At 48.6% G+C, this 27,172-nt stretch overlaps 1 protein-coding gene across 3 annotated transcripts in view; it reads left to right on the top strand.

The window, feature by feature from the left end:
- Nucleotides 1–27,172, top strand: part of DRD2 (dopamine receptor D2) — a 66,744-nt gene that overhangs the window by 3,950 nt on the left and 35,622 nt on the right. For 2 of the 3 annotated variants that reach the window (XM_059181075.1, XM_059181061.1), the window contains exon 1: nucleotides 6,992–7,122. The exons of the other annotated variant lie outside the window; for it this stretch is intronic. The gene's annotated coding sequence lies outside the window, so the exon portion shown is untranslated. Of the gene's footprint in view, nucleotides 1–6,991; nucleotides 7,123–27,172 lie in introns of those variants that run through there. 3 annotated transcript variants of the gene reach the window in all.

The following is a 27,172-nucleotide window of genomic DNA, read 5'->3' as shown; positions in this document are numbered from 1 at the left end:
AGTGTAGAGAAACCAGAAAGGATAATGTAGCCTCTCAGGACTTGTGATAATGGGGCTCCGTTATCACTGGAGGGGCCTGGAGGGACCAAGGGTTGGAGGGGAGCGATTAGCAGGAGGGAAACAGAGACAAAGGTAGAGGCAGAAGCAGAGAGAAGCCAGACCAGAGCACAACTGGCTGAGCAGGGCCTGGAAAGACCAGCAAGGGGGTAGGGCAGGTCTGTGGGTCAGGCATTACAGATGAAGGGAGCCCTGTGGGCATGACCCTAGACTTGAACCAGGAACATGCATCTAGAACACAATGGGCAATTCTGATGTGTGAGGACGATGTTTCTGCCTGAAAAAGGCATTTCTTTAAGTCCATCTCTCAGTGTGTTCCTGCAGCAGGAGGACCTCAGGTCTATATTGCTTCTCCTCCCTCTTCTGATGCTTCCCTCACTGGAAGAAGGGGCCAGGTGCTGTTTTGGCTTTCTCCAGTCTTTACAGGCTTGTCTTAAATCACTGGCCTGCAGCCTAGCTCCCCCCACCAGCTCCCCAAATCTGTGGGCAGACCCACCTGCCATCAGATTTGTCAGAGCCCAGGTGGCAGACCTGGAGACCCTCTATGGGACCTCACAGAAGCCCCTCTGTCTTTCCCAATGGCCCCTTTCCCTTCTTCCCAGGTGGACCCCAAACACTTGGTTTCTATAACTGTAATAATAGTCCTCTCTCTGAATAACTTACCCTCTCTTCATGCCTAATTACCATGTGGCACAGTAATGATACATATAACACTAAATGTGTCAGGGTAACTCTGCTACGAGTCTTGTTTCATTATAACAACAAACTGGCTTTCCTTAGTGTCTCACCTGTCTAGGCCTCAGCCCCCACATGTACAAAAGGAGGGATTTGGATTAAGTTAATGTCTCCCCACCTGGTTGGTGTTTTAGAGATATGGACCCCTAGCCCCTACCCCCTAAATTCTGACCTAGTAGGTCAAATCTGTATTTTTTTTCTCTTCATTTCCCAGATCTTTCTATGGTGTCCAATTTAAGGACTGACATTTGTGAAACTCTGGAGCAGATCATCTCTGTGACACTTTCCCCAACTCATGTTTTCACTCAGTGATCATATACTTCAGAGGGGATGCTAGCAGAGATGAGGCTGGGACAGAGGTAAGGGACAGATACGGCAGACTTCGAATGCACTTTAAGAGAATTAGAATTCATCTCAAAGACAATGGGCTTTGGGGGTTTTAAGCAAGGACGACAGGATCAGATCTATGTGTTAGAACAGCCTTCTTGTGCAGTGTGGAAAATGGGTTGGAGCTGGGAGGTGGGGAGAAGGCTTTGGTCATAATCTGCCTGAGAGAATGGTGGGGACCTGGATTGGAGTGGTGGTAGCGAGTGTGGAGAGGGGACAGTTCTCTGTGGCATTTGGAAACTGGGATGGATACAGGACTCTGGTTTCTTTCTTCCTTTGATCTGGGATGTGGGGATGACTGTTGCTTGGTTCGGCAAGCCTTTGTCTTTTGCTAAGTTAGAGGACCACCTGCTGTGTGGTTCTTGGTTGGTTCATGACAGGCAGATGCCCCAGATTTTGACTCAAGAGCCAGTGACTCAGAGAAGCAGGGAGAGGGGAACATCCTTTCCGGAGGCTGCACCAGTAGCCACAACTTTCAATTTCCAGAAGCAGTGTAATAGAGGGCCAGGGGGACGCCAGGGTGTGCTGCCAGCCGCCATGGCCCGGCCGGCTGGTGAGCTGTGTTTACTTGTGCTAACTGAGCTCTCCCACTGGACTGCAGCGTGGGCTCCATTTCAGGTGAAGACCTTATAGCATCTAGCTCTTTTGTTCCTGGCTGTTTTAGAACCTTGGTTCTCTAATTTCCCCTGTGATTCTGTGAGCTATGATGATATTTTCGCTGAAATTCCTTTTCTGCTTAAATAGCCCAAATTATTTGTTCCTGCCAGATACCCCGACTGCCTCAGAGGCTGGGAGTATGTGAGCAGCCAGTTCCGTCCTCAGCCACAGCGAACCCAAGCAGGAGAGCAGCTCGTGAAGAAGAGAATCCCAAATGCTGCCATTTGGCTTAGAGACTAAAAATACCTTGGCTCCTGATTGGCTCACCCTCTATGCGGAAAGCCTGGATTGAGCTTTTCTTCACTATGTAGAGCTTTCCCTGAGCTGCACCACTCCATTCAAAACCTGAATGGTGGAATGGTCCTTGCATTTCAAACTATTGGAAAAGTGTCATCCAAATTCCATGGTCTGCTCCCATCTTCTGGAAGCTGGGAACTTTAAGAACCCTCTCAGGGCTCTCCGAAATTAGTGATCTTCTAGAAATCACAAGGCTACTGGGAGGTAAATGAGACCACTGATGAGATAGTGCTTTAATAGCTACAGAAAAGGCTGAAGGAATCCAAGGCTGTACCAATTATGTTTCTGCAAATACAGCTTCAGAAGTTCTATACAGATGGGTTGTTTTCTAAGTTCAGTCACTTTCCCACCTATCTACCATTTCAAGATGTTTTGTTTGTTTTCACACAAAGCAACTATAGTGGCCACTGAAACACTAGGTTTCTGTATTTTTTATTGCAGTAAAATATGCACCACAAAATTTACCATTTTAACTGTTATTAAGTGTGTAGGTCAATGGCATCATGTACATTCACCTTGTTGTGTGCCCATCCATCACTATCCACCCATGGAACTTTTTTGTTTCCTCAGTCTGAAACTCTGTACCTTTAAAAAAAAGAAAGAAACAAACAAACAAACAAAAAGATTTATTTTTTTATTTATTTGACAGAGAGAGAGAGCACGCAAGCACACACACACGCGCAAAAGCAAGGGGAACAGCAGAGGGAAAGGGAGAAGCAGACTCCCTGCTGAGAAAGGAGCCCAATGCGGGACTCGATCCCAGTACTTTGGGATCATGACCTGAGCCAAAGGCAGACCCTTAACCATCTGAACCATCCAGGTACCCCAAAACTCTGTTGCTTTTAAATACAAACTCCCTATTTACCTTTCCCTCCAGCCCCTGGCAACAGGCACCCCACTCTGACTTCTTTAGGTACCCTACATAAGTGGAATCATACAGTATTTGTCCTTTTGTGAATGGACAGTTTTACTTAGACAATGCCCTCAGGATTCATGCACCTTGTTGCAAATGAAAGGATTGTTCTTACTCCTTTTGCAACGCCTCTGAAAATGATAAGGTGGCAGTCCTTCTGGCTCAGAGGAGGTGGCCGGGGGAAAAGGAAATAAACACACCCTTCTGATACTTCCTGATTTCTCTCCAAGTGCTGAAAACCTGCACTTTGTAGCCAGGGTATTTCATTGTACGCACAGACCACATTTGGTCATCTACTCACCGTTCAGTGCACACTTGGGTTGCTTCTACCTTTTGGCACCTGTGAATAATGCACACTCTGAATATGAGTGTGCAAATAAGTGTGTATTTTTATGACCTATTCCCATCAAGCAATTAAGTTTATAAGATGGACATTTACACTTTCTCTATTTTGTAATTCTGAAGAATTTTAGAATAGACTTTCTTAAAGTGGGTCACACCTGTGTTCTTTACTCTTCCCAAATAGGAGGATGCAAAGATTGTCTACACATGTCCACTTCGCATGGATGTGGACAAACCCAGTATGTCTTCCAGTGAGGCCGTCATCCTCTAAGGGTGACTACACAGGCAGAGGTCAACACTCTCAAGTAACTCCCTCTGCTCTCCGGCCTTGATCAGAGACAGTTACCTGAACCTCTCTCCTCTTTAGAGGATCCTGTCCTTCCTCACCCTTCCTCAGGTACCCTAGCCTCTCTCACTGGATCACTCACATGTGGGCCTGGGGCTCTCAGCAGAATCGGTGACTGAGACCCCTGCCCCTTGAGTTTATTTTCTTTTTGCTCAACACCTCCTCTGATCCAGAAGGACTGCCACTTTATTGTTCTCAGAGTTATTTGCAAATGGCTTAAAAATTAAGTGACAAAAGAGGGGAGGATGAGAGAAGAAGAAATTGCTGGGAGTTCAGGGTTCATCTGTGAGCTAAGTTAGGAAATCTAGAATTGGAACACCTCATAGAGGGTGTCTGCATTCCCTTCAGTGCTTCTCTAGCTCAAGTTTTCTGTAAGATGGGAAAATGGGCAACATGGATGAAGCATCAGGATGTACTCGTTGTCATCCCCACTTAATCTTCATGCTAACACTGCAATATGGCTCTCTAGCCCCATTTTACAGCTGAGCAAACTAAGGCTCAGAGCTATTCAGAGCTTCTGCAAGATACGGGAGTTTGGACGTGAACAAAGTCCCATGTGACTCCAGTTCTGTTCTGCTTCTGACCCCCCCCCCCACCCCATTATGGCATTCCCCTTGCTTTCTGTGGAATGTTTTTCAGAAGGGTGACTGTGCCAAGGTGTGGGCACATCAGAGTTTGACAGAGGCTGGCAAGATACTCTCCTTCCAAGCTCCAGCCAGATCTTATTGTCTACCTCAGAGGTAGCTCTTAGAGCATTTGGGAAAGATCTAGATCTCCCTCATTCTCTGTTGACTCTGGCCTTTGTTTTCTCATTACCATGGGCCAGCAAAACCACTGCCTGCCTGAACCCATCTTCTACCCCTAACGCCCATTAGTAACCACTGGCTGAGCACCTTCAACAATAAAAACGTATAAAGATTTACGGAGCGCATCAGGAAGAATTTCTTGACCGAGGTTCAGGGACATACAGATGAGAATGTCAAAAAGACTCATGTGTCCCCTTTTCCAGGAAGGCTGGAAGGAAAAGGGCCACCCTGCCCCTGCCTGGCCTACTTGGACTGGGTACAGTTCTGCCTGGAGGCAGGGGAGGTGGCAAATGACCTCCAGAGGGCCTTGGCAGCCTGGAAAGTGGGAGCCTACAGGAAGCTGCCTGCCGCTTGGCCGCAGATGCTCCCTGTCATCAATCACTCAGTGCATCTGTTTGCTGTGCCGCTTGTTTAAAGAGCGAGGCGTTTGCTAATTGAAAACTGAAAGATCCATCCGTCTCACTCACAGCCAGCATGAAATCCACTCAGCCATGCAAGACTGGGGTAAAAGCAGGAGTAGGGAGCTAGGGTGCCCTTGGGTTGGCACACCCCATGGAGGTCATGTTCTCTCCTTCTGCCTCCCAAGGGAGCAAGGCTATTCTACCCCCCATCCACACCCCACCCATGAACAGCCAGGGGGTGCCCAGATTACAGTTTGTCTAACACTTCCTCATCTATTATCCTCAATGCTGCCCAGAGAGAATTGCCTTCTTAGCCCCAATGTAAAGATGGAGAAAGTGAGACTCAGGGATGGTAAGCTACTTGTTAGCCAAGGTCACAAAACTGCTATGGGACAGAGGCAGGACATCAGTCTGGGTCCTTTGACTAGTCAGGAGAAGGGTGGCTGTCTGCTGGATAGCTTCCCTGAATAGAAAGGTGCTGAGCTAGAAGGGACCATGTCCTTCTTTAGGTGGATTAAACCTGGAAACAAATGGCCTAGGGGTAGCCAAGGGGAAACACCGAAATTTCAAGAATATCTGCAATGTTTCATTGTTTTAAATGCAAATAGAGCAAAATACTGGTAATCCTGATTGCTAGAATTTCTCCCTATCAACCCTGCATGGATGGGAGCCAGGCCAGATCCACAGGAGAGTGCAAAGGCAAGGAGCAGGGGAAGAGGTGCCAGGCGTCCACTTATAGCTCCTGCCTTTCCCCAGTTGCCTCCAGAGATGGCTGTATTTGGGGAAAGTGCTGATGGGCACGTTGTACATGGGAGACTGGCCCAGCTCTGGATCTCTGTGGAATCTGGAAAGGCACTCCAGTTCTCTGCGACTCAGTTTCCCCTTCTAGAGTGATGAGGGTGGGGAGTTAGAGGAGTGCACAGTCCCTTCTGTGATCAAACCTAATCTTTGTGGCTCAGAGTGGCTTGACTCCAGCAGGGATGGACTGACATCCTGCTATGCCCAGTTCTTTCCCCATGCTGTTCCCTCTGCCTGGAAAGCAGTGCCGCCTTCTCCCTCTGACCCCCGTGGGAAAGGGTATTGCTTTATCAGCTCCAGTTCCCATGAGGTCTCCTTGCTTGTGCCCCCTAGCACCTAGCACCGCAGGTGCTGTGGTGCTGTGGTATGTTTCCTGGAGGTCTCCTCTGCATGAGAGCAGGGACCTGGTTTTATTCCTCTCTGTGACCCGGGGCTCTGACACAGCGCTTGGCAAAGGAAGGACAGTCAAAAACTGATTGCTGAAGACTCCACCTCCCTTTGGAGTCAGGGGTGAGCTGGAACCCTAGAGGCCCTTTTTTGAATTTTCACTTCAGGTCAACTCCAAGCAGGCTTTCCCCTGAAAGAGTCAAGCAACAAACAGAACTGACCCCAGGGGTTCCAAGACCGGAAGTCTGTAAACCAACACTGACTGCTCCTCCTTACACTACTCCCTGGATGGGCGGTACCTCCCCCAACCATTATCCTCTGACTTCTCAGAGGGAAATGACAAGCCACGATGAGGATGCTTGGTCACCGGCAGCCCTAAATTTACAGGGTCTCACTTTGGGGATAAGGGGCGAGCGCAATGGGCAGTGACCAATCAGTTTCCGCCTAGGCTCCCATCTGCTTCGAAGCCAGGGCTGACTCCATCCCCTGCCTGCCCGCTGCTCCCCGCAGGCCCGGCGTACAGAGCCCACACACCCGTGTGCAGTGGGGTGGGGCGGGGCCTGGCCCAGGGGCGGGGCCCAGGGGCGGGGTCCAGGGGCGGGGCCCAGGGGCGCCCCGTGGCCAGGCGGCCCCGCCCCTCCTCCCTCGCTAGGTGCTCCGGCCCAGCGAAGCTGTCCAGCCTCAGTGCGGTAACCCGCCGCCTCCCGCGCGCACCGCGCCGCCTCCGCTCCTCGTCCCTGCGCCGCACGGCCGCCCCGTGCCCGGCCCCGCCCCGCCCCGCCGCGGCCGGTCCACTGCTCTCCGCGGGCAGGAGCCGGCCAAGCGCCTGCCCGCCGGGGCTCTGAACCGCGCGGCGGGGCCGGGAGTCAGCGACCCGCCGAGGAGAGCGGCGGCCGGGACGGCTGCCAGAGGGGCGGCCGCGCGTGGATGAGGCGGGAGCTGGAAGCCTCGAGCAGCCGGCGCCGTCTCTGCCCCCGGGCGCCCTATGGCTTGAAGGTAAGCGCGTGCAGGACAGAGCGACAGGCGGCCAGGACCGAGGCAGTCGCAGGGAGAGGAGGAGGGAGCTCGGAGGGTGGCGCAACTGGGAGCAGAAGTTTGTCCGGCCACTCTGTTGCCGCCTGCCGGGGACCTACCCGGTTCTCCACAGAGAACCTCTCCATTGGACCACGGAGAGGGGGCGACAGGAACACAGCACTGCCATGCCCTCTGCCTCCCTCTTGGCGTCCCTTGCGCGGCCCGGGCGGGAATCCTCGCTCCAGGCATGGGCGGGCGGTGCCGGGACAGCTTCCTCGCGGAGCGCCTAGAGCCAGCCCTGCCGAGCTGAGGCTTCACAGGGCGGCCCGTTCCCGATGGTCTCGGGAGGGCACTTTCCACCCGGGACCCCAGGGCGCGCGGCCAGAGTTTCTGATTGCCTCGGAGGGAGAAGGGTTGTTCTTGGCAAGTCTACATTTGCGGGACCTTTGACTTTTTTCGTTTCTGAGGACAGACCCAAGGGAAGAGGCCGATTCTGCCTGTACTCTCATACTCCCGGTGTGCCGCTGTCCTTGGTACTGAATATACGTTCTACTTCGCCGTCTCTCCGAGATCCTGTAGAGTGGGGAGGCTGGGGTTTCGGACCCATCTCGGCCTTGGAATGGGGGTGACGTTTGGGGCAGTAGCGGAGGGTGACTGCTTAATTGTGGAATGGACCAAGAGCTTCGAGAGGGTCATGTGCGGAGACAAGAGGCAGCTCTAAGAGCCAGAGGGAGCGCGTCCCCATCCCTGTCTGCACAGGCGCCCTGTGAGTGGGTTCCTCTTGAAGAACAGAGGTAAGAGAGTGCGTGTGCGTCTACACAACAGGCTTCGCCATGGACACAAGTCACAGCGCCGCAGCTCACAGCTCCGTAGGGACAGGCCCTTCTCTCAGCCACAGGGAAGCTATCTGAGCGAGTGATGCTGCCCCACCTGGCACCCCACTACTTTTTTGTGCTGGGGGCTCCTGAGGTTGGGGAGGTACAAGGCACTTTGAGGATCCCTCTCCAGTTCCTTTGGCAGATCGGATCATTTCTGGATTTTTGACCAGGATGTAAACCTTTCAGGTTAATCCTGGCTCCTTCCCAGGAAGTAGGTGATCAGTGATTCTTCCCCTTGGGATGCAAATATTCAGCCTGTCCCTGATTCATCCCGCAGCATTAGGACCACTTGAAAAGGAATTCATTCTTCTCATGTTTCCCCTGTTGCTGCTGTTTGAGGAGGGTGGGCAGAAAGAGAGGCCTTGGTGAATGTGACCATTTGCAAGAGAACTTAGTGGGCTGATTTGCTGGGTCCCTGCATTTGACTTCTTTGCTTGATGTTCAGGATTCCTGGCATATCTGATAGGGACATGGGTGGTGGTAGGTATCTCTGAAATTGGGTATCTGACAGGGAAGACGTTTGAGAGGGTTAGACCTAGAGCTGAGGCAGGGCAATGGTAACCCCAGCCTTGGTCTCTCTTGAAAAACATTCTCAGTTCCTGCTACCTTCTCTGCACAGCTTGGGGATAAAAGGTACTGGGAAATGGAAGATTCTGATTTGTTATATGGGTCCAGAGCAGGATTTCTCTAATGGTTGTTTCATTTTAATGAACTCCCTATCTTTGAATCACCTGGGAAGCTGGATAAAAATGGAGTCTCAAGCTGAGACCCGGAATGTATATTTTAACAATATTTCTGGGTGATTCATGTATACGCTGGTTAAGAAATCATTGCTCATGAAAGTTCATACTTTGACTACAGGGAGCATGATTCAGGCCTTTATAACTGACTCTTGCCTCCTGCTGCTTATCATGTTAAGTTCTTCAGGCGTGGGGCTGTTGATGGAGGGACCACCCCCGGATTCAGTCCCTTTGCTGAAATAAAGTGTGTAGCCTGATCTCCTCTCCTCCAAGATCCTCCTGGTATTTTCTTATTTCTAAATCAGATTTTTAGGCTCTAGGAATCACCAATATGGCATTATGTTGACCTGTGTAAATAGTAACTGCCCTCCCCTGGGGGCCAACCCATTGTGTTCCTCTTGCCCACCCCTTCTGGGGGAATTACTGTCTTTCATTATATATGTACTGTGGTCTGCTAACCCAACTGCTCCTGAAATGCCAAGGAGTGATTAGTTCAGCTTAGTAGCACGTCATGTTCCCCAAGGCTGGTAGCTACTTGTGCTCTGCTCGCTGTGACATATTGGCTGTATTGATTTGGCTCTTTAAGCTAGCAAGCTTGTAGGGGTGAATAAGGCCAGGGATGATGCTCGTGGGCTAGTCAGTTTTCCAACTTTACTCACAAGGTTGGATTATCTCTATCTAGAACATGCAATGATATAGGAGAATTTGAACTTGAGAGAAACCCTGTGTTCCTCCTTCAACCAGAGGAAAGAAAGGGAACTCAGGGTCTCATAAAAAATGTAGTCTCATATTCACCTGGGATTGACGTGCTGAAGCTAGACTGGTCTGAGGTCTCTATTGTATAAGGGGAAATGTATGTATAAGGGATGTATATGTATAAGGGGAAAGACGTGTGGATTTGGCCTGGAAAGAGCTGTCTTTATCTTCCCTGCAAGTGAAAGTTGTATTTTGGTGTTGAGGAAGAAGCATGGCTGTGAAAATAGCAGAGTTTGTGAGAGGTTTGGCAGTGGGGGGAGAGGAGAAGAATAATGAGACTTCCTTGAGCCAACGCTGCCCCTTCTAGTGACTCATGTTTTCTGGTCTGCCAACCCCCCATGTCTCCCTCCCTTGTAGCTGAATACGTATGACTCTCCAGCAGTGAAGGTGTTTTGGCCCCTCAGAAACGACAGGCGAACCGATGTTGAGGTTTTATAAAGTCAGAACCCCAAAATGAATCTCCCAGAGTTAGGCTGCATATCACAGGTCACAGTAACCTAAGATTTGAGGTCTTGAAAAGAACTTAGCATGGCTACCTAGTCAGTCCCATATCCCCCTGGACATTGTAACTGGGATGTTAAATCCTTAGATTATTTGGGCTCCTCAGAGGTCATTCTGGATTCTCCTCACCCCTAAACAGGGTAGCTTTTCTCTTAGTCTAGAATACGGTGATCTCTCTTTTGTTACCAAAGTACTCCGAAAAAGGAGTGGTGTAAGCTTTCCAGTCCCAAGCCACCAGGACTGGGTTTGGCAGCCAAAGCTTCTCCATCTTGCTGGGAGCTCTGCTTAGCAGGAGAGCATCCTGCATCTAGCAAATGCTTGGAAGCCGCAGGCAGCTGGAAGGGCACAGCTTGGTGTGAGCTGAACCAGGCTCCTCGGTAGGTAACCTTTAGCTGTATATGGGCTCTCAGCTGAACCAGCACTGTGTTTCCCTTTCCTTGCCCCCATAGGGCTCTTATGACCCTGAGACGACTTGGCTTTGGGGTTCTGCCTAAGCTCTGCAGCTCTCCAGGACACTACATGGAGCCACCCAGGCCGTGCAAGTTGCTTATTTCCCGGTTTGGGGTGGTAGGCTGATACTCTCTCCAGCCTTTTAAATTACCGTAATTGTGTTAGAAACCAACATTAATACATCCCTGCCTCTCAACTGTCCCTATCACCATTGTAATTGAAGATTGCTTTCTTATTTTTTTTAAACAATAGAATCATATTATTTAAATGCATAGGTGTGGAAAATAGCTTGATTATAGTGTCAGTCCGTGTGGGAGGAGGAGTAAAACTACAAGATTCAGCCACAGGGTTTGTTCTAGTCTGGGTCCAGAGAAAGGGGAGAAACTTGCTATACATTTCCCCTCTTCTTGTCCCTTTCACTTCCACCTGATAAATGGGTTTATCATACAATCAACACATTTGGCAGCTGGGATGTCCCCTGGGGAGGCACAGCCTCTTCTCTCCCTAGGAGATATGGGAACGCTTCTCTGCAGAGAAGAGGCTCCCACTGGCTCTAGCATTCAGGGAGGAGCAAGAGATGATGCACTGGGGCCTGGGGACTCCCCTCTCCCCTAGGTGGAAGAAGCTGTGTTGCTGCAGTGCCCCAGACTCAGGGGCCCGAGAGTGTGAGGGGCAGTATATGGGGATGGGAGCTAATGAGAAGCCATCTCTTTGGGGGTTCCTGGAAAAGGCGGATGTTAAATACGTATGTATAAGACATCAGTTTGAAGCAGTTTGGGCAATTTTCTTTTATCTGATGTTCACAATTTCCAAGAGGAGATGGGGATTCTTTGCTGTCTACAGTGATGGGTAGGGGAAGGGGGGAGGACCTCTGGCTCTCCCTGGAGCACTCTAAGTGATGTCAACCTGCTCCCAGACAGAGGATGAGAGGTGAAGTCAAGCAGACTCATTCCCCCAGGGCACATGAATAGGCCCATAGCCAGCCTGGGTAGCCGGGCATTCCGGGGAGCTGTGGCTTAGCACAGAGCAGCAGCCATAGCCCCAAAGACTCTCCCCTGCAGATGTCTGTGAGCCAAAGTGAGTCCTGGGGCCTGTCCACACATCACTGGGCTCCTTCAGAACGTGCCTGCCCTGCTCATTTCCACCCCTGCCTTGTTGTCATTGTTTGGATTCTAAGTGGCTCAGCAGGAGAAAGGCATTAGAAATGAAATTATTTTCGTTACACGCTGTATAATTGCCTTCTCTCCTTCCTATTACCCCAGGGAGCAACATCACTAGCAGTTCCCCAGGAACCCTTGGTCTGGGAAAGTGGCTTCGTCTCAAGCTTCCTTAGAAGGACAATTGGCCGGGCTTACCAATCCTTCTACTGCTGCCCTAATCATCCTAGCAGCTAATGTTTACTGTGCACTTGCTGTGTGCAGGGTGCTGTTCCAAGCGCTTGCTGTGTGTTTTTTATATCAACTCTTGGTCTGGCAACAATGCTACAAAGTAGGCACTGTTGTTATCCCTCTTTCCCCAGAGCTGCCTCTGTGTGGAGGTGGGTGTGGAGAGGTAAGTGGCTTGCACAAGGTCACAGGGCCAATATGCAGGGGGAGACTTAAAGCCAGACTGTCCCATGCTAAAGCAATTGCCCTCTCTGACCTACCTAACAGAAGAATAAGAAAGGGTGGAGAATAGGACTAACAAGGCACTTTCTTGGGTAAACTGAAATAACAGCAAGCTTTCCACATGAGCCCAGGAAAGGAGGAGATAGCAGAGGGAGAAGAATGGGTGCAATAAATTCTTGGGATTCTTAATGTCAAGGACCACCTAAGAATTTGTTCTGTGCCTGGATCTCACTCCTTTGGGTACAGTGCACTGGGAATGAACCTTAGCAAGCAATGAGAACAGAGGAAAAGGGGGCGGGAGCAGAAGGAGGCAGAGTCACCTGAGTCTCGCTAGTTTGAGGGAGGGCAGGAGAAGGTGTGGATTCACAGAAGGGCTGGCTTCCTTGGGGAAGGTTCATCTCTTTGAGGTAAACCGAACTGTTGCAGAGGATGTAACTCAGACTTCTGCCCACCTTGTGGTCTTTTGGTGTTGCTTTCTCACTGCCACAGGATGGAAACTTGTCATATCTCCAGGACAAAGGGGCTGGATTTCAGGGCAAGCAGAGAGGATCTCCTCCCCGGGATCTTGCAGAGATGCGGGAGTAAGTCAGGCCTCTCCTAAGAACTAGCTGCTTGGTGCTTTTCTGCTGGACAGAGGCAGTAGAGGCCTGGGTATCCCTGGGCCAGGCCTTTGACCTGTGTATCAGGTTCTTTGGGTACAAAACAAAAGAACTTTTATCTGCTGCCCACTATCTTGGAATTTCAAGATTCCAAGTGCTGTTGGATTCAACAGCACTTAGGCTCTACTGATAATGGGGCTCACCTCCCAATAGGCTGGATAACTTCTAGCCCGTTGGTAAACCTCACCATGAATTTTATGAATGCCACTTAACAGCATTTAGTCCCTTTCTTAAGCCCTTAAAATACAACATAGTTAAGCCTGAGCGCTTAGGAGCAAGCCTGCAGGATTTGAATCCAGACTGTGTACCTACTAGCTATGTTAACTTAGGCCAATTGGCTGACCTCTATCGCCTGGGGTTCTCATCTCTAAGTGGAGACATGAATACCGAGATACTGGGTTGTGATGGTTACTTGTGGCAATAGATACAAGATGTTTTAGAGTCCCTGGCAAAAGTAAGCATTCCCTAAATCTTAACTGTAGTAATTGTTATTATTATTATTAAGGAACTCGAGGGGGAGCATTTATAGCTGCTTTCCTTTTGAATTCACTCAACACCTGATTTTACATCTCTGAAATTAAGCACATTTTTAAAACTTTCACAAAATTCAAGCTTACTTTCTTTCTTATGCTCTCCACTTATCTGCACTGCTGTCTTGGGCGCTTCCCACCCAGAAGCTCTTACACATTTTCGGCAAGAGGAAGGAGCTTTAGTCACTGGTCCATACGTTATGCTGGGCTCACCACAAGCGTAGCGGCCTTCTTGTCATCATACAACACTATTACAATACTGTTGACCATAATCCCTCTGCAGTACCCTTTATCTCCATGACTTACTCATCCCATTACTGGAAGCCCATATCTCCCACTCCCCTTCACCCATTCTGACCATCCTCCACCCTCACCCTTCTGGCACCCATCATTTTGTTCAGGTGGAGCCTTACTGATTGGCATTGTAACATGACATGATGCCTTCTGGCATAGGCCACTTTTTATTGAAAATCCCAAATAAGGAGAAAGTAGCAGTGCATAAGGACAAGGAAACTTTCCTTTCTTCTACCGTGGTTGAAAAGCCCAAAGAACCTCACGTTAAGATCCTCAGAACAAACATGTGCTCTTCATCTTTTGGGGTCATTAATGACAGAGGCAGGTGCCATCCGTGTTTTGGGTGAAGGATGGTCTTGCTTAAGATAGGGATGTAACATTATAGTTTCTGGCCCTAGGACTCTCCAATCCTGAAAGCTGTTCCCTTTCTTTGGCTCTTCTCCTTTTCTTTGAATCCTTCACTGGTGAAGACTCTTTCCTAATTGATGCATCTCTTTCTGGACAATTATGAAGCTTTACTGTTTAGGGAAGATAGAAGATTTCCAAGGGCGTGGCAGGTGTTCCCCTCCCTGGTCTTCTTCCTCAGGTTGAGTAGTCACTCCTCCTTTCTTGGATTCTGATTTGTTCTTATGTTCATTTATGGCAGATCAACAAGAGAATTGTGTTGACAAGCAGAGTCTAACAGCTAAGGTTCCAAGCCGAGGATGTCAGCCCCCCACAAAGGAGCAAAGATATTTCCATACACACCTTTCTTTGGAGAGTGTGTATAACTGAAGGCTTAGATTTCTCTCGATGACCAATTGCACAAAGTCTGCCTTTTGGACAGTCTTCTCTGGTGAGCTAGAGGAAGGTGGTAAGAGGTGACGACTGCTTTCCCTAGATTGGTGCTGCCATCCACACATTCTGAATCCTTCCTTAGTTACAATCTGTGGCAGCCAACTTCCAAGATGACCCCCAATACTCCCTACCTCCTGGTATTCATACTTTTATGTTAGCTCCTTCTACATGAAATAGGGAAGACCTGTGTACCAGCTGGACAATGCCTAAATGACAGATCGGGACTTCTGAGGATCGGTCAGAAAAGGTGCATGACTTCCACCTTATTCTTTCTTGGGTTGCTCATTCTGGGGAATGCCATCTGCCATGTCAGGACACTCAGGCAGCCCTATGGAAAGGTCTGCATGGCAAGGAGTTGAAGCCTCCTGCCAAGAGCCATGCGAATGGGCCGTCTTGGAAGCAGATCTTTCCTCCCCAGCAAGCCTTCAAATAACTGACCACTTCAAGGACTTAGTTTTAGCCTTGTGAGAGACCTGGGCCAGAACCACTCAACTGAGCTGCCTGAGTTCCTGACCCACAGAAATTCATTCAGATAATGCGATTTTGTTGTGCTAAGTCTGAGTTTGGGGATAATTTATTACTTAATAGTAGAAAATGAATACACACTCTGAGATTACTCTCCATGAAATCATTCACCCATTCCTGCCCCAGTGACATGGGAGTCACTTCACTGTCTGAGCAGAAGCTGGATTCCTCTGACTGGACTCAAGCTGTCTCTAGTGAGCTTCAAGGCGCACCTCTGATTTTGTTCCGAGATTTCAAAGTGCTTGTGTTTCACACATGATGGTCACGCACCTCTCAGCCCTCGTCCTACCCGACAGGCTGCCGACATCTGTACTCTGTATTCTGTCTTCCCGCACTCACTCCTCCCTGAATGTCTTCAGCCGTGGCTGCCATTCTGCATGTACCTCACTTTCTGTCCTTGCACGGAACCCAAATTACCGAGCTAGATACTAGGCACTCATTTTGGTCGCAAACCCACTAATGAAGAAAAAAACAAAACAAAACACAAAGATCCCCGCCCTCCTGGAACTTGCGTTGAGGAGACAGATGGTGTGCAATAAATATAAAACGTATGTGACTGAGTGTGCAAGAAGGCAGTAAGTAGTTGAGAAGAGAGAAAATTGATTAGGGCTTTGGGATAAGGCACACTTTGGGCTGGGAGGAGTGGGAAGTTTGCCTTGTTAAATATGGTGGTCAGGGTGGATGTCACTGAGAAAGTAACACCTAAGAAGAGATTTAAAGGATGTAGGGGAGTGGATTTTGCAGCTAGCAGAGGGAGAGCATCCAAGGCAGGGGGATCATGAGGTCTTCTTGCATTTTAAAACACTTTTAGTAATTTGAGTTGCTCCCTGTGGAGCAGTAGTAATACTCTGCCTTTTTAATTTTCAAAGCTCCTGAGGCCTTAGCAATCTCTTGCATTTGTAAATCACTTTCTCTGGCCCTACCCGGACTGATTGTTATGGCAAGCCATGGAGGTAGCTGTTACAACCTCTATCTTGCAGATGAGGCCACTGAGGCTCAGAGAGGCCTCGTGAAACTACTCAGGCTCACGGAGCTAGGAAGGACTAGAGTTATGGCCTCGGGGAAACTCTAGTGCTCCCTTCGTATATTGCTGTCTGAATGCTCAGTGCTAATCTTTCGATTGTGCATTTCTTGTCTTCCCTATGGAACTGATAGCTCCCTGAAGCAGAGCCTGTTTCATGTGTCTCCAGAACCTTTAGAGCAGAAAGGAATGCTGAGCACTTGGTAGCCACTTACTTAAATTGTGGCATGGGCGAGTATGAGTGAGTGGGTGGGCGATGGCTTATTTCCCCTCAGCCACACTGACTTGAAGCCCAGCAAGAGTGTCTGGCAGGGTTGGTGGTCAGCAGGATGCTTCTTACCTTCTTTCTTTCATCCTCACCTAGCATTCTCTGATTACCTGCAGCCACAAGTTACATTATACTGTGGCTGAAAATTGTTCACAGTTGTTGCAGGGCGTGGAATTCGGATGTTATTGCATATGGAAACCTGCTTCGATCAGACATACACATGGGGAAGAAGGTGCTGGGTGAGCTGTCAAGGAAACACTTAGAGATGTGTTGGTCTGGGTCTGTCTGGGGACTTGAGGACAAGCAGGATGGAATAGTCATTGGGGTTTCTCCTTGGAGCTCTGGATGGTTTGCTCTGAAGCTGGGATTTAGGGTTTTGGGAACAGGAATGATCCTTAGCTTAAAAGGTACAGAACAGACCTGTACCCCTGGGGATAAAAATATATGTTTATAAAAAATAAAAAAAGTATTAAAAAAAAAAAAAAAGGTACAGATAAGCATAATTTACCTGACACCCTTTGAAAGCAGTAACAATTGGAGCCAACCTTTCCCAAAATCACTTCTTAAAAAATGAGATACCCACCCTCTGCCCATCTAGCTACTCAGTATAACAAAGTGATTCAGATGATGAACTTGGAAGCCAGACCGACAGAGTTTCAGAGCTGTGTTCTGCCAGTAACCAGAAATGTGACCTCAGTCAGGCTACTAGAACCCTTTGAGATTCAGGTTTTTCTCCCATGAAATAGGGGTGACCATGACACTTACTTCATAGGGCTGGTGGAAAGTAAATAAATTGTGCATAGAAAGTGCTTAGCCTGGTACCTGACACATGGTAAGCTCTCAATAAATAGTCATTTCATAATTCTCATTGTAGTTAGTAGGGGCATTGATATGTCCACAGGATCCTTCCCAGTCTATGCTCTAAATTCCATCTCTCCTCTGGAGGGAAGAAAGACATCACTGCAAGAAGAGGAAAACAGACAAGGTGGGACCTGACACCAAGAATGTTATTTTTGGAAGAACCCAATGTCCTACAGCAAGACAGAATGGTAGAGCCCCACGTCCCTTTGGGCCATACCCTGTTGTCATCAACTTCAGTTCAGAGCATGCAGTAGTCAAGGAACCCAAAAAACTAAGAGCTGAAGCCTGGAGTTTGAGTTGGGGACGGTACAGGCTGAGGTCCAAGGGAGCAGGGCCAGACTGTAAACTCCAGAGCCTTGTGAAGACTTCATCCTGAGGGCAAGAAGCCGTTATGAAAGTTGGGTTTTAATCCAGAGAAGATCTCAACTGATTTCATTTGCATTAAAAAGAAATCATAGAGGCTGCCCTCTGGGAGAGCTGGTATGACAGAAGCAAGATTGAAAGAAGGGTGACTAGCAGGATTTTTGGTTGTCAAGATAGTGATGCTGGAGGCCTGGAATGAGGTGGGGCAGTGGAGATAGAAAGATGGGAGTGATTTGCAAAGTTAATTAAAATTCAATAAAATTTGGTGAGTGATGAGCTGTGGAGACGAAGGGAGGGAGAAGCCAAAGATGATTTAAGGATCATGAAGCAAGGCAACAAAGAATATTGGTATAAAGTATCTGAATATTGGGCCACAAACCTGAGTCTAGTAGAGAGGGCAGTGGATATTGGAGGATGGGGCACAAGGGACTGGAAGCAGTGACCCGGTAGTACTGATGAGAGACCTAGTATACTTGGAGGGACCGAGAGCATGAGCTAGAACACGGAGGCAGCTGTGGTCACAGAGCAGGGATAACTCCACTTCTGATTATGAGAGGAGCAGAGCAGTCCTGGGTGATGACAAGGTCCAGGGTGCAACCATGAGAACAGGTGACCGAAAGGGAGGGTGTCCTTGGAGATGAGGGCATCAAGGAGCTGAGAGGCCAAGTTCCAGACATGGATTCTGCCCAAGTCCATGGCAGGACTGGGGCTGGAGTGCAGGCTAGGGAACTAGGTGCCAGAGTCGTCGAGAAGCTGGGAAATGGCCCTGACAGGGACAGATGGTGAGGTTATAGATGGGTGGCATGCACCGTGAAGGAACAGGGATTTCACGGGAGGGCAGAGAAAGGCTAAAGAAGACAGGGAGGCTGTAGTTGCGGTGTTAGCAGAGGAGGCTGACACGGGACACACCTTTCCAGTCTCCCCACACTGGTGGTGTTCTCTTCTGCTCCCTCACTAGCTCCAAACTCACTAGATGACATTCCTCTCCTCATCTGCAGAGAATGAAGGAGAAAGAGAACAGAGGGTGATGAGTGGGTGTAAACTCTGGATGAGAGGTGGAAGAGGGGGCAGTTATAAGGAAGAGAAAAGCAAATGGATCTATTGACATTTGTCGGTCCTCTGTGCTCACTGTACCATATCCAGCCTTGGAGGATGCTTTCTCTGCCTAAATGCTCCAGCCCTTGGCCTTAGAAGCTAACTTCTAGTCGTCAGCCTTTAAAACTGAGCACAGACATCACCTCTTCCAGGGAGCCCCCCCCCCCCCCCACGATCCCACCAGCCTGGGCTAGGGACCTCTCTTCTATATTTCCATAACATGAAGTGTAAGATCTATCACACCATATTGTAATGTTTATAATTGCTTGTTGACTCTCTTTCCCCAGTCAATGACAAATTCCTTGAGGAAGGGGAATTACGTTTTTACCTCTCCAGGCTTGGATACCAGCCCATTGCACTGCACATGGTGGGACCGTGATCAGGGGAATCCTTTGCCCCTGACTACACAGTAATAACAGAAGAGGACACACTGTCTTCTGCTCATCCTTAAAATTCCGAGTCGGGCTAGAAAATTTCTCCAGTGGGACACCTGGGTGGCTCAGTTGTTTAAGCATCTGCCTTCATCTCAGGTCATGATCCTGGAGTCCCAGGACCAATTTCTGTATCAGGCTCCCTGCTCGGTGGGGGGTCTGCTTCTCCTTCTGATATTTCCCCCTCTTGTGCTTTCTTTCTCTCTTAAATAAATAAATAAAATCTTAAAAAAAAAAAAAAAAGAAAGAAAGAAAAGAAAAGAAAGAGAGAAAAGAAAGTCTCTCCAGCAATTAACATAGACTGAAGAGACCCCCAGCACGTCAAGAATCTTAGGGACCCAGACTAACTCTTGATTCATGGGTGAGAAATCTGTGCTCCCAGAGTGTCGTGGCTATTTCTCTGCAGACCACAAACCAAGGGCCTGCCAGGGACCCTGCTGATGTCCCACCACACCCAGCCAGTGTCCCGCGCTGTGCCCAATGGCTGGGCCTCTGGTCGCCTCATCGAAAATTCCCTCAGTTTTACCCATTGTCCTTTCTTCCCATTTCTGGGTCTCAAAAGGCTGAGCTGGTGATCCTTTGTACTTAGCTCTACTCCAAAGCTTGAGAAAAACAGATGAGTGAAGCAAACCGAGCTGGTACGTCTATATTTTGAGGGACTCACAGCTTTGAGGGACAGAGCTGCGAACTGTCAACATCTTCCTTGCTTACTGAGAAGCAGATTGTAAGCAGGTGGGGGCTCAGTGTATCAAATGACATGCAAAAGCTGTTAGAACATGACGTTATTGTCATTAATAATAACAGAATAGGGTGGACTGATGGCCCCTTTGTCATTGAACAGTCAGGAGGGGCAGGGGCAGGGGTGCTTCCCATGCTCTGTGCTGAGCACATGCTTCTGGGGAGAAGCGGTCAGTAGATCATGGTTGCATGTGTGGACGTACGCAGGAGTGAACGAATGAATACTGTTCTCTTGCATGGCAGGCTGAGATTGGCTGGAAAACTTAAACATCGCATCCTGAAGGGCCTGGAGAAAAAATGAGGCAGGTAGCTTGGAGAAATCAATGTCCACGACCTTTCTTTTTAAGGACTTTTGTTTGGTTCCCAAATGCACTAAGAAAAGCTCACGGTGTAGGATGGCTGCAAGCCTGTGTGGGCTCCCTGGGCCCCACACAGGGAGAGGGTCTCTAGAGGGAGGCGGAAGGTGGGCAGACCTCTGCAAAGTTCGCCAACCATTTGCCTTGAACATTGTAGGGCCCAGGGAACCTGGGGAATGTATTCATTTCCTCAGTAACAAAGTACCACACACAGGTCATCTCAAACAACAGGAAGGTATTCTCTCCTAGTTTTGGAGGCTGGAAGTCTGCAATCAAGGTGCCTGCAGGGCCATGTTCCCTCTGAAGGCTCTAAGATCCCTGGCCTCTTCTAGCTTCTCACAGCTCATGGTGTCCCCTGGTTTTAATCTCCACCTCCGTCTTCACATCATCTGTGTCTCTCCATGTCGCTCTCTGTCCTTGCCTCTTCTCATAAGGATACCAGCTATTGGATTTAGGTCCACCCCCGCCGCCAATCTGTTAGAATCCCGTCGAGATCCTTAACTAGTTACCTTTGCTAAGGCCCTGTTTCCAAATAAGGCCAGAATCTGTGGCGCTGGGTAGACATGAATTTGGGGGGACACCATTCATCCCATTGTAGGGAGCTCCCTGACTTGCTGGTTCCTGGTCCTGGAGGCATTCTTTGCCTCTTCCTTTTTTTTTTTTTTTTAAAACATTTCATTTATTTGAGAGAGAGTGAGCACAAGAGAGAGAACACAAGCAGGGGGAGAGGGAGAAGCAGAATCTCCCCCAAGCTGGGAGCCCAATATGGAGCTTGATCCAGGACACTGGGACATGACCTGAGCAAAAGGCAGATAGATGCTTAACCAACTGAGGCACCCAGGCACCCCATTTCCCTTCTAGTTACCTGTTGTTGGGACAGCTGCCCATTTACCCAAATGAAGCGTCATCTCCCATGTTGGAAGGCAAGTAAGGACAAGAAAGAAAGCAATTAGTACAGCGGGAACTTGGGGATTAACTGGGATTCATTGGCCTCCTGGCACAGTGGGTAGTAAGATGGGGAGGTAAAGGGAGTTTGGAGAAGAAAAGGGAGGAAGGGGGTCCCTTCAGAGTTCCAGAGAGGGGAGGCCCTATAGCTGTGGGCTCAGGACCAAGAAGGTGGTTGCTGGGGGCACATACTAAGTGCCGTGTATAGACCATAAGGAACTCAAGGATTTGTGGTTGTTCACTCACATTCATCCTGCAGGCATTTACTAAGGCCTCCTGTGTGTTGATGTTCTCATTTCATAAGTGAGAGTAATGAGGATCCAGAAGGCCAAGAGCATTCTTCAAGGTTTCTTGAGGGCAGAGCAGAACCAAAATCCAAGTCTTTTTACTCTCTGAGTGTACCTCCCACAAAGTAATGTCTGTTTGCCATGGGAGTCCCTGATCTCTGCCAGCCAGTAGGAATAAAGTCATCAACCCTTGCATCTGGCCAGAGTTTGATCATGCACAGAGTGTGTCCCCAAAAGCTCCCTGATGTGGTGGGGGTGGAGCCCCTGAGTTCAGCTTTGTGGGGGTGGAGGGAGAGAGCTGTGGGAGCTCCCTGCAGAGGAGAGCTGGGATCTCCCAGACAGAGGCTAGTGGAGACTCGCTCTGCACTACCAGCCAGAGCCTCCCAGGAAACCCCAGTATTAGGTGTGTCCAGCTGGCCAGTCCTTACAGACATGGAAATGATGACGATGGTAGGGAGTTTTCCAGGCCCCTCATAAATATTACATGTCTGCAAATATGGACCCTGAAGCCTTGCAGATTTACCTTCTTGTGATGAATTCACCTTCCTGGCTTCCTGAGAAGAGAGTGTGACAATACTTGAAACTGCTGTAACATATCCCAGTGGGACCAGACTCCCAAAGCTTGCCCTTCTGGGCTTTCCAATCTGGATGTTGGTCAGCAGTAATGATCAGGTTCACTCTAGATGCTCAGCAATTATGTAAGCCCTGAAAGAAAAGTGAATCCCCTCACTGTGACAGGTTGTGGTGGGGGTTAGGGAAGAAGGTACAGCTATCCCCTCACGGCTGCTCAGCATCGTGAAGCTCTCCCACAGGCCAGGGTCATGGCCTTCACTTTCTTTTTTCTTTTTTTTAGAAAATATTTTATTTATTTATTTATCAGAATGAGAGAGAGAGGGAGAGAGTGAGCACAAGTAGGGAGAACAGCAGGCAGAGGGAGAAGCAGGCTCCTTGCCAAACAGGGAGCCTGACATGGACTCAAGCCAGGGACTCCAGGATTATGACCTGGGCCGAAGGCAGACGCTTAACCGACTGAACCACCAGGAGTTTCCTGGCCTTCACTTTCATCACAGAGTTTAGTGAGACAAAATACAACCGAGTACATTTTATTTGCTTTTTAATTTTTTAAAGATTTTATATATTTATTGAATGGGAGAGAATGTGCACACAAGTAGGGAGAGGAGCAGAGACAGACAGACAGAATCTCAAGCAGACTCCACGCTGAATGTGGAGCCTGATGCAGGCCTCGATCTCACCACCCTGAGATCATGACCTGAGGGAAAATCAAGAGTCAGTCAGTTAAGTGATTGAGCTGCCCAGGTGCCCCTCAACAGAGTACACTTCAAAGATCTTACTGACTTTATTCAATGATTCATGCATGGGGCAGCATCCCATCAAGCAGATGGAAAGGGGCTCCAAGGAGTTGTATGAAATGAAAGATGTTTATAGGCAAAAAGGAGTGGGACAAGGAAGTTTTACTGGCAAAGACCAGTAAAACCAGTAAACCAGTAAAAAAGACCAATGATCCGTGGTGGCAAGGTTACTCTCCCACAGGGAATGACACAGGTCCTTCAGGCAGATACCTCACTGGGGAAACGAGGTGATCTCTGATTGAGCCGTTTAAGATTCCATTTCTTGGGGAGAAGCCAAAACTGTAACTGAGTCTAGGTTTCCTCCTTCTTCCCTTTCTTTTTTTAAAATTCTATTTATTATTTTTGAGAGAGAGAGAGAGAGAACAAGCCAGAGGGAGGGAGAAGCAGGCTACCTGCTGAGCAGGGAGCCCGATGTGAGGCTTGATCCCAGAACCCTGAGATCATGACCTGAGCCAAAGGCAGATGCTCTACTGTCCATGCCACCCAGACACCCCTGAGTCTAGATTCCATGACATGGGCCTTAACTTCAGTGATACCATTGGATCCTCTTGTCTTGCTTTTAACAGTGCAAACCACTGTGTGTTATCAGGACTTCCTCCGCATCCCCTGATCCCCAGCTTGTGAGATCAGCTAGAGCATCTTCCTGTCCTTCACACAGGAGACCCTGAGCTTCAGTAAGTGCTAATGCATATGCATAGGGATATGCACAGGGATACGAATGCACACACGAATAATCAGGGCTTGTTTGCGGCCATACACACACAGCATAGGTTTTGATGGACCAGGCTTTTTTTTTTTCTTTTTTTTTTTGAGGATCACCATGGATACATGTCCTTCCAAATAAGTTAGTGAGTGCATTTTGGCTGACACATTTGGAGGAAGCAGCAAGTGTGTGTGCTAACACAAGGGGGATCCCTGTGTTTTCTCCAGCAAAAACCATAATGGGTCGTGTTTCCCTGTCAGCAAACATCAAGAAGCAGGAAACACAAACCTTTTCTCGTTTTTTTCCAGGTGATATTTGTAGGCCTGCACCTGGCCCTTAGTGTCACCCTCGTGGCCAGAGATCACAGACTCGGGAAGAAGGAGAGCGAGACAGGGAATGGGGGAATTAGTGAGAGAAACATGTATCAAAATCTGAGGGCCGGAAAATCATTTTATAATTAAAAAAAAAAAAAAAGTGACATGTGTGTTTTACAAGGATATGTGTGTTTGTGCATGAGAATTGCTAAATACTCGGGCGACACTCAGTTTAACCAGCTGAGCTATGGCTCAGGCAGTTGTTTTTCTAATTGCAGGTCTGGGCTATATCACCAGCTGGGAGTCCCACAGGGAGGCTAAGGAAGCCTTGTTTTGCCCTTTTAATCTCTTTCAGGCAGTCTCCAGTTCCTCACTGTCAGCTCCTGCTGCCACTTCCAGGCTGGGGGTGCTCAGGGCCTCAGTGGCCTTCCTCCTCCGGGGCTAGTTCTGGCCCGCACGCCCCAGCCCAGTGAGCAGCCCCAGAACACAAAGCTGCTATTGGGTTCAGCCTCCACGACTGAGCCAGAAATTGGCCCTGGCTCTTATGAGGCAGAGCCAGGGGACACAGCCCGTCAGCTGCATGGAACTGCTCGCTTCGTAGTGACCAGGAGCAGTCTCAAATCATCAGCCTGGGGAGTGGCCATCGGGCCAGCACATAATTTCCAGATTAGGTGCTTTTGAGACTGGGCTTTCATGGTGCAGACTGAGCTCAGAGGCAGTGCTGGCAGAAGCTGCAGAAAGCAGAAAAATGCTAGCTTTACAGGGCAAGTGATTTCATTCATAGTCAATACCCCAAGCATCCCTCTCCCTCAGGTCCCTTGTCATTAAGATGCAAATGGAGCTTTTGTCCCAGGGATGTCCCCCTGTGGCTGTGGTCCTTGTGCTAGGGGGTGGTGGGGATGGAGGGCATGGTAGGGATTCCAGAGGGGCCTTGGGGACCTGGTTATTGAGCCTGGAGGAGGGGCAGGAGCCTTTTGGAGTCAGGGAAGCCAGAGCCTACTGAGAGCTGGTTCTAATGGTGGCAGTGAAAATTCTTTCAATCCTATAGCTTAATCCTCACATTTCCTCCCCGGAAACATACAGAAACACCCCATCCACCGAGAAGCGTTATACAGGAGAACGGGTTTTTTGTGTTTTTTTTGTTTTTTTTTTTTAAGGGAGAATGCTCCTTCTTTCTGTTGCCTGGTGGCTTTTTATGATCCAGTGAATGCTCATCAAATAAAGCCACCCACTGTGGTAGGCTCAGGTCCTTCCACAATCCAGACCCACCAGGGAAGAGTCCATCTCCATTCCGGAGGGGACGGTGCAGCCGAGCCTCCCAGAGGTGGAGGAATGGGTCCAAGCAAGTGGCCCAGCCAGGATGCAAAAGAAGCTCCCTTTGACCTTTCCCACAGCTTCAGAGTACTGTCTGCTGCTCCTACTCACATACAAGCTTCGGGGGTTGGGGGGACCGGGGAAGGAGACAGCTAGCTTTAGATCACCCCACAGGGTGTGCTTTGCACATAGTAGGCACAGATGTGTATTTGTTAGATCAAATGAGTGCACTCATTTTTAGAATTCTTATAAAACTAGTTACCTCCATCCTACTTAGTTCTGGAGACTGGTACAAATTACTGACAGTCTCAGTTTCTTCATGGGAGGATCTTGGACGATGGTCACCTCCAGAGCTGGTTAGATCACAGGAGGTCAACCTCCTGGCCCAGCAGCTTGCACAGAGGCAGTTGCCTCTCAGGGGCTCAGGGGCTCAGGGGATGCCCGTGAAGGCCCACAGTGAGCCCCAGGTTCTGTCTCTTCTTTTCATGGAGAGAAGGAGGTAAACTCTTTGGGAAGCCAACCTTAATTTCCTTTCCTTTTTTTTTTTTTTTATCATGGTAAGAAACACATAATAAAATGTGCTATCTTAACCATTTTTTCCCTTTTCATAAATTTAAATTCAATTGATTAGGGGCTCCTGGGTGGCTCAGTGGGTTAAGCCTCTGCCTTCCGCTCAGGTCATGATCTCAGGGTCCTGGGATGGAGTCCCACATCGGGCTCTCTGCTCGGCAGGGAGACTGCTTCCTCCTCTCTCTCTCTGCCTGCCTCTCTGCCTACTTGTGATCTCTCTTTGTCAAATAAATAAATAAAATCTTTAAAAAAAATAAATTCAATTGATTAACATATAATGTATTATTGGTTTCAGAGGTCAGTGATTCATCTGTCTTATATATCAGTGCTCATTGCATCACATGCCCTCCTTAATGCCCATCACCCAGTTACTCCATCCCACCTCCCTCCCCTTCAGCAACCCTCAGTTTATTTCCTAGGATTAAGAGTCTTTTACAGTTTGTCTCCCTCTCAGATTTCATCTTGTTTTATTTTTTCCTCTCTTCCCCAATGATCCTCTCTTTGGTTTCTTAAATTCCACATATCAGTGAGATCATATGATAATTGTCTTTCTCTGACTTATTTTGTTTAGCATAATGCCTTCTAGTTCCAGCTACATTGTTGCAAATGGCAAGATTTCAGTTTTTTGGTAGCTCTATAGGGTAGCTCTATTTTCAACATTTTGAGGAACCTCCATGCAGTTTTCCAGAGTGGCTGCACTAGCTTGCATTCCCACCAACAATGTACGTGTTTCTCCGCATCCTCGCCAACATCAGTTGTTTCCTGACTTATTAATTTTAGTCATTCTGACTGGTGTGAGGTAGTATCTCATTGTAGTTAACAATTTTTTGTTAACTCCAGCATGGAGCCCAGGGTGGAGCTTGAACTCACCACCCTGAGATCAAGACCTGAGCTGAGGTCAAGAGTTTGTCACTCAACCAACTGAGCCAACTAGCCAACTAGGCACACCCTCACCTTGACCATTTTCTAAGTGTACAGTTCAGTAGTATGAAGTATATTCACATTGTTGTGAACTTTCTCCTTTTGCAACACTGAAACTCTATGCTGATTAAACTCTCATACTCTGCTTCCGCACCCGCCCCCCAACCCCTAGCCCTGGCAGCCACCATCCCACTTCCTGTTTCTGTGAGTCTGACCACTTGATACACCTCACATAAGTGAATTATACAGTGCTTTTCTTTTGGGGATTGACTGATTTCATTTCACATAATGTCCTCAAGATTCATCAGAATTTCCTGCCTTTTTAAGGCTGAATTATATCCCATTGTATGTATAGGTCACATTTGAAAAAATTATTCACACATTTGATGGATACCTGAGTTGCTATGAACACGAGTGTGCAAATACCTCCAAGATCTGCTTTTCATTCTTTTGGTTATAAACCCAGAAGTTGTACTGCGGAATCATATGGTGGTTCTAGTCTTGATTTGTTTAGGAACCTCCATATTTTTCCACAGTGGTTCCATCCTTTAACATTCCCAGCAGCAGCACACAGGTTTCCATTTCTCCAAGTCCTTGTCAACACTTGTTACTTTCTGGGACGCCTGGGTGGCTCAGTTGGTTAAGCGGCTGCCTTCGGCTCAGGTCATGATCCCGGTGTCCTGGGATCGAGTCCCACA

Source organism: Mustela lutreola, chromosome 1 (genome assembly GCF_030435805.1).
Source record: "Mustela lutreola isolate mMusLut2 chromosome 1, mMusLut2.pri, whole genome shotgun sequence".
Taxonomy (NCBI): domain Eukaryota; kingdom Metazoa; phylum Chordata; class Mammalia; order Carnivora; family Mustelidae; genus Mustela; species Mustela lutreola.
The sequence above is the reverse complement of the archived record's forward strand: the minus strand, read 5'-3'. Positions and strand labels throughout refer to the sequence as shown.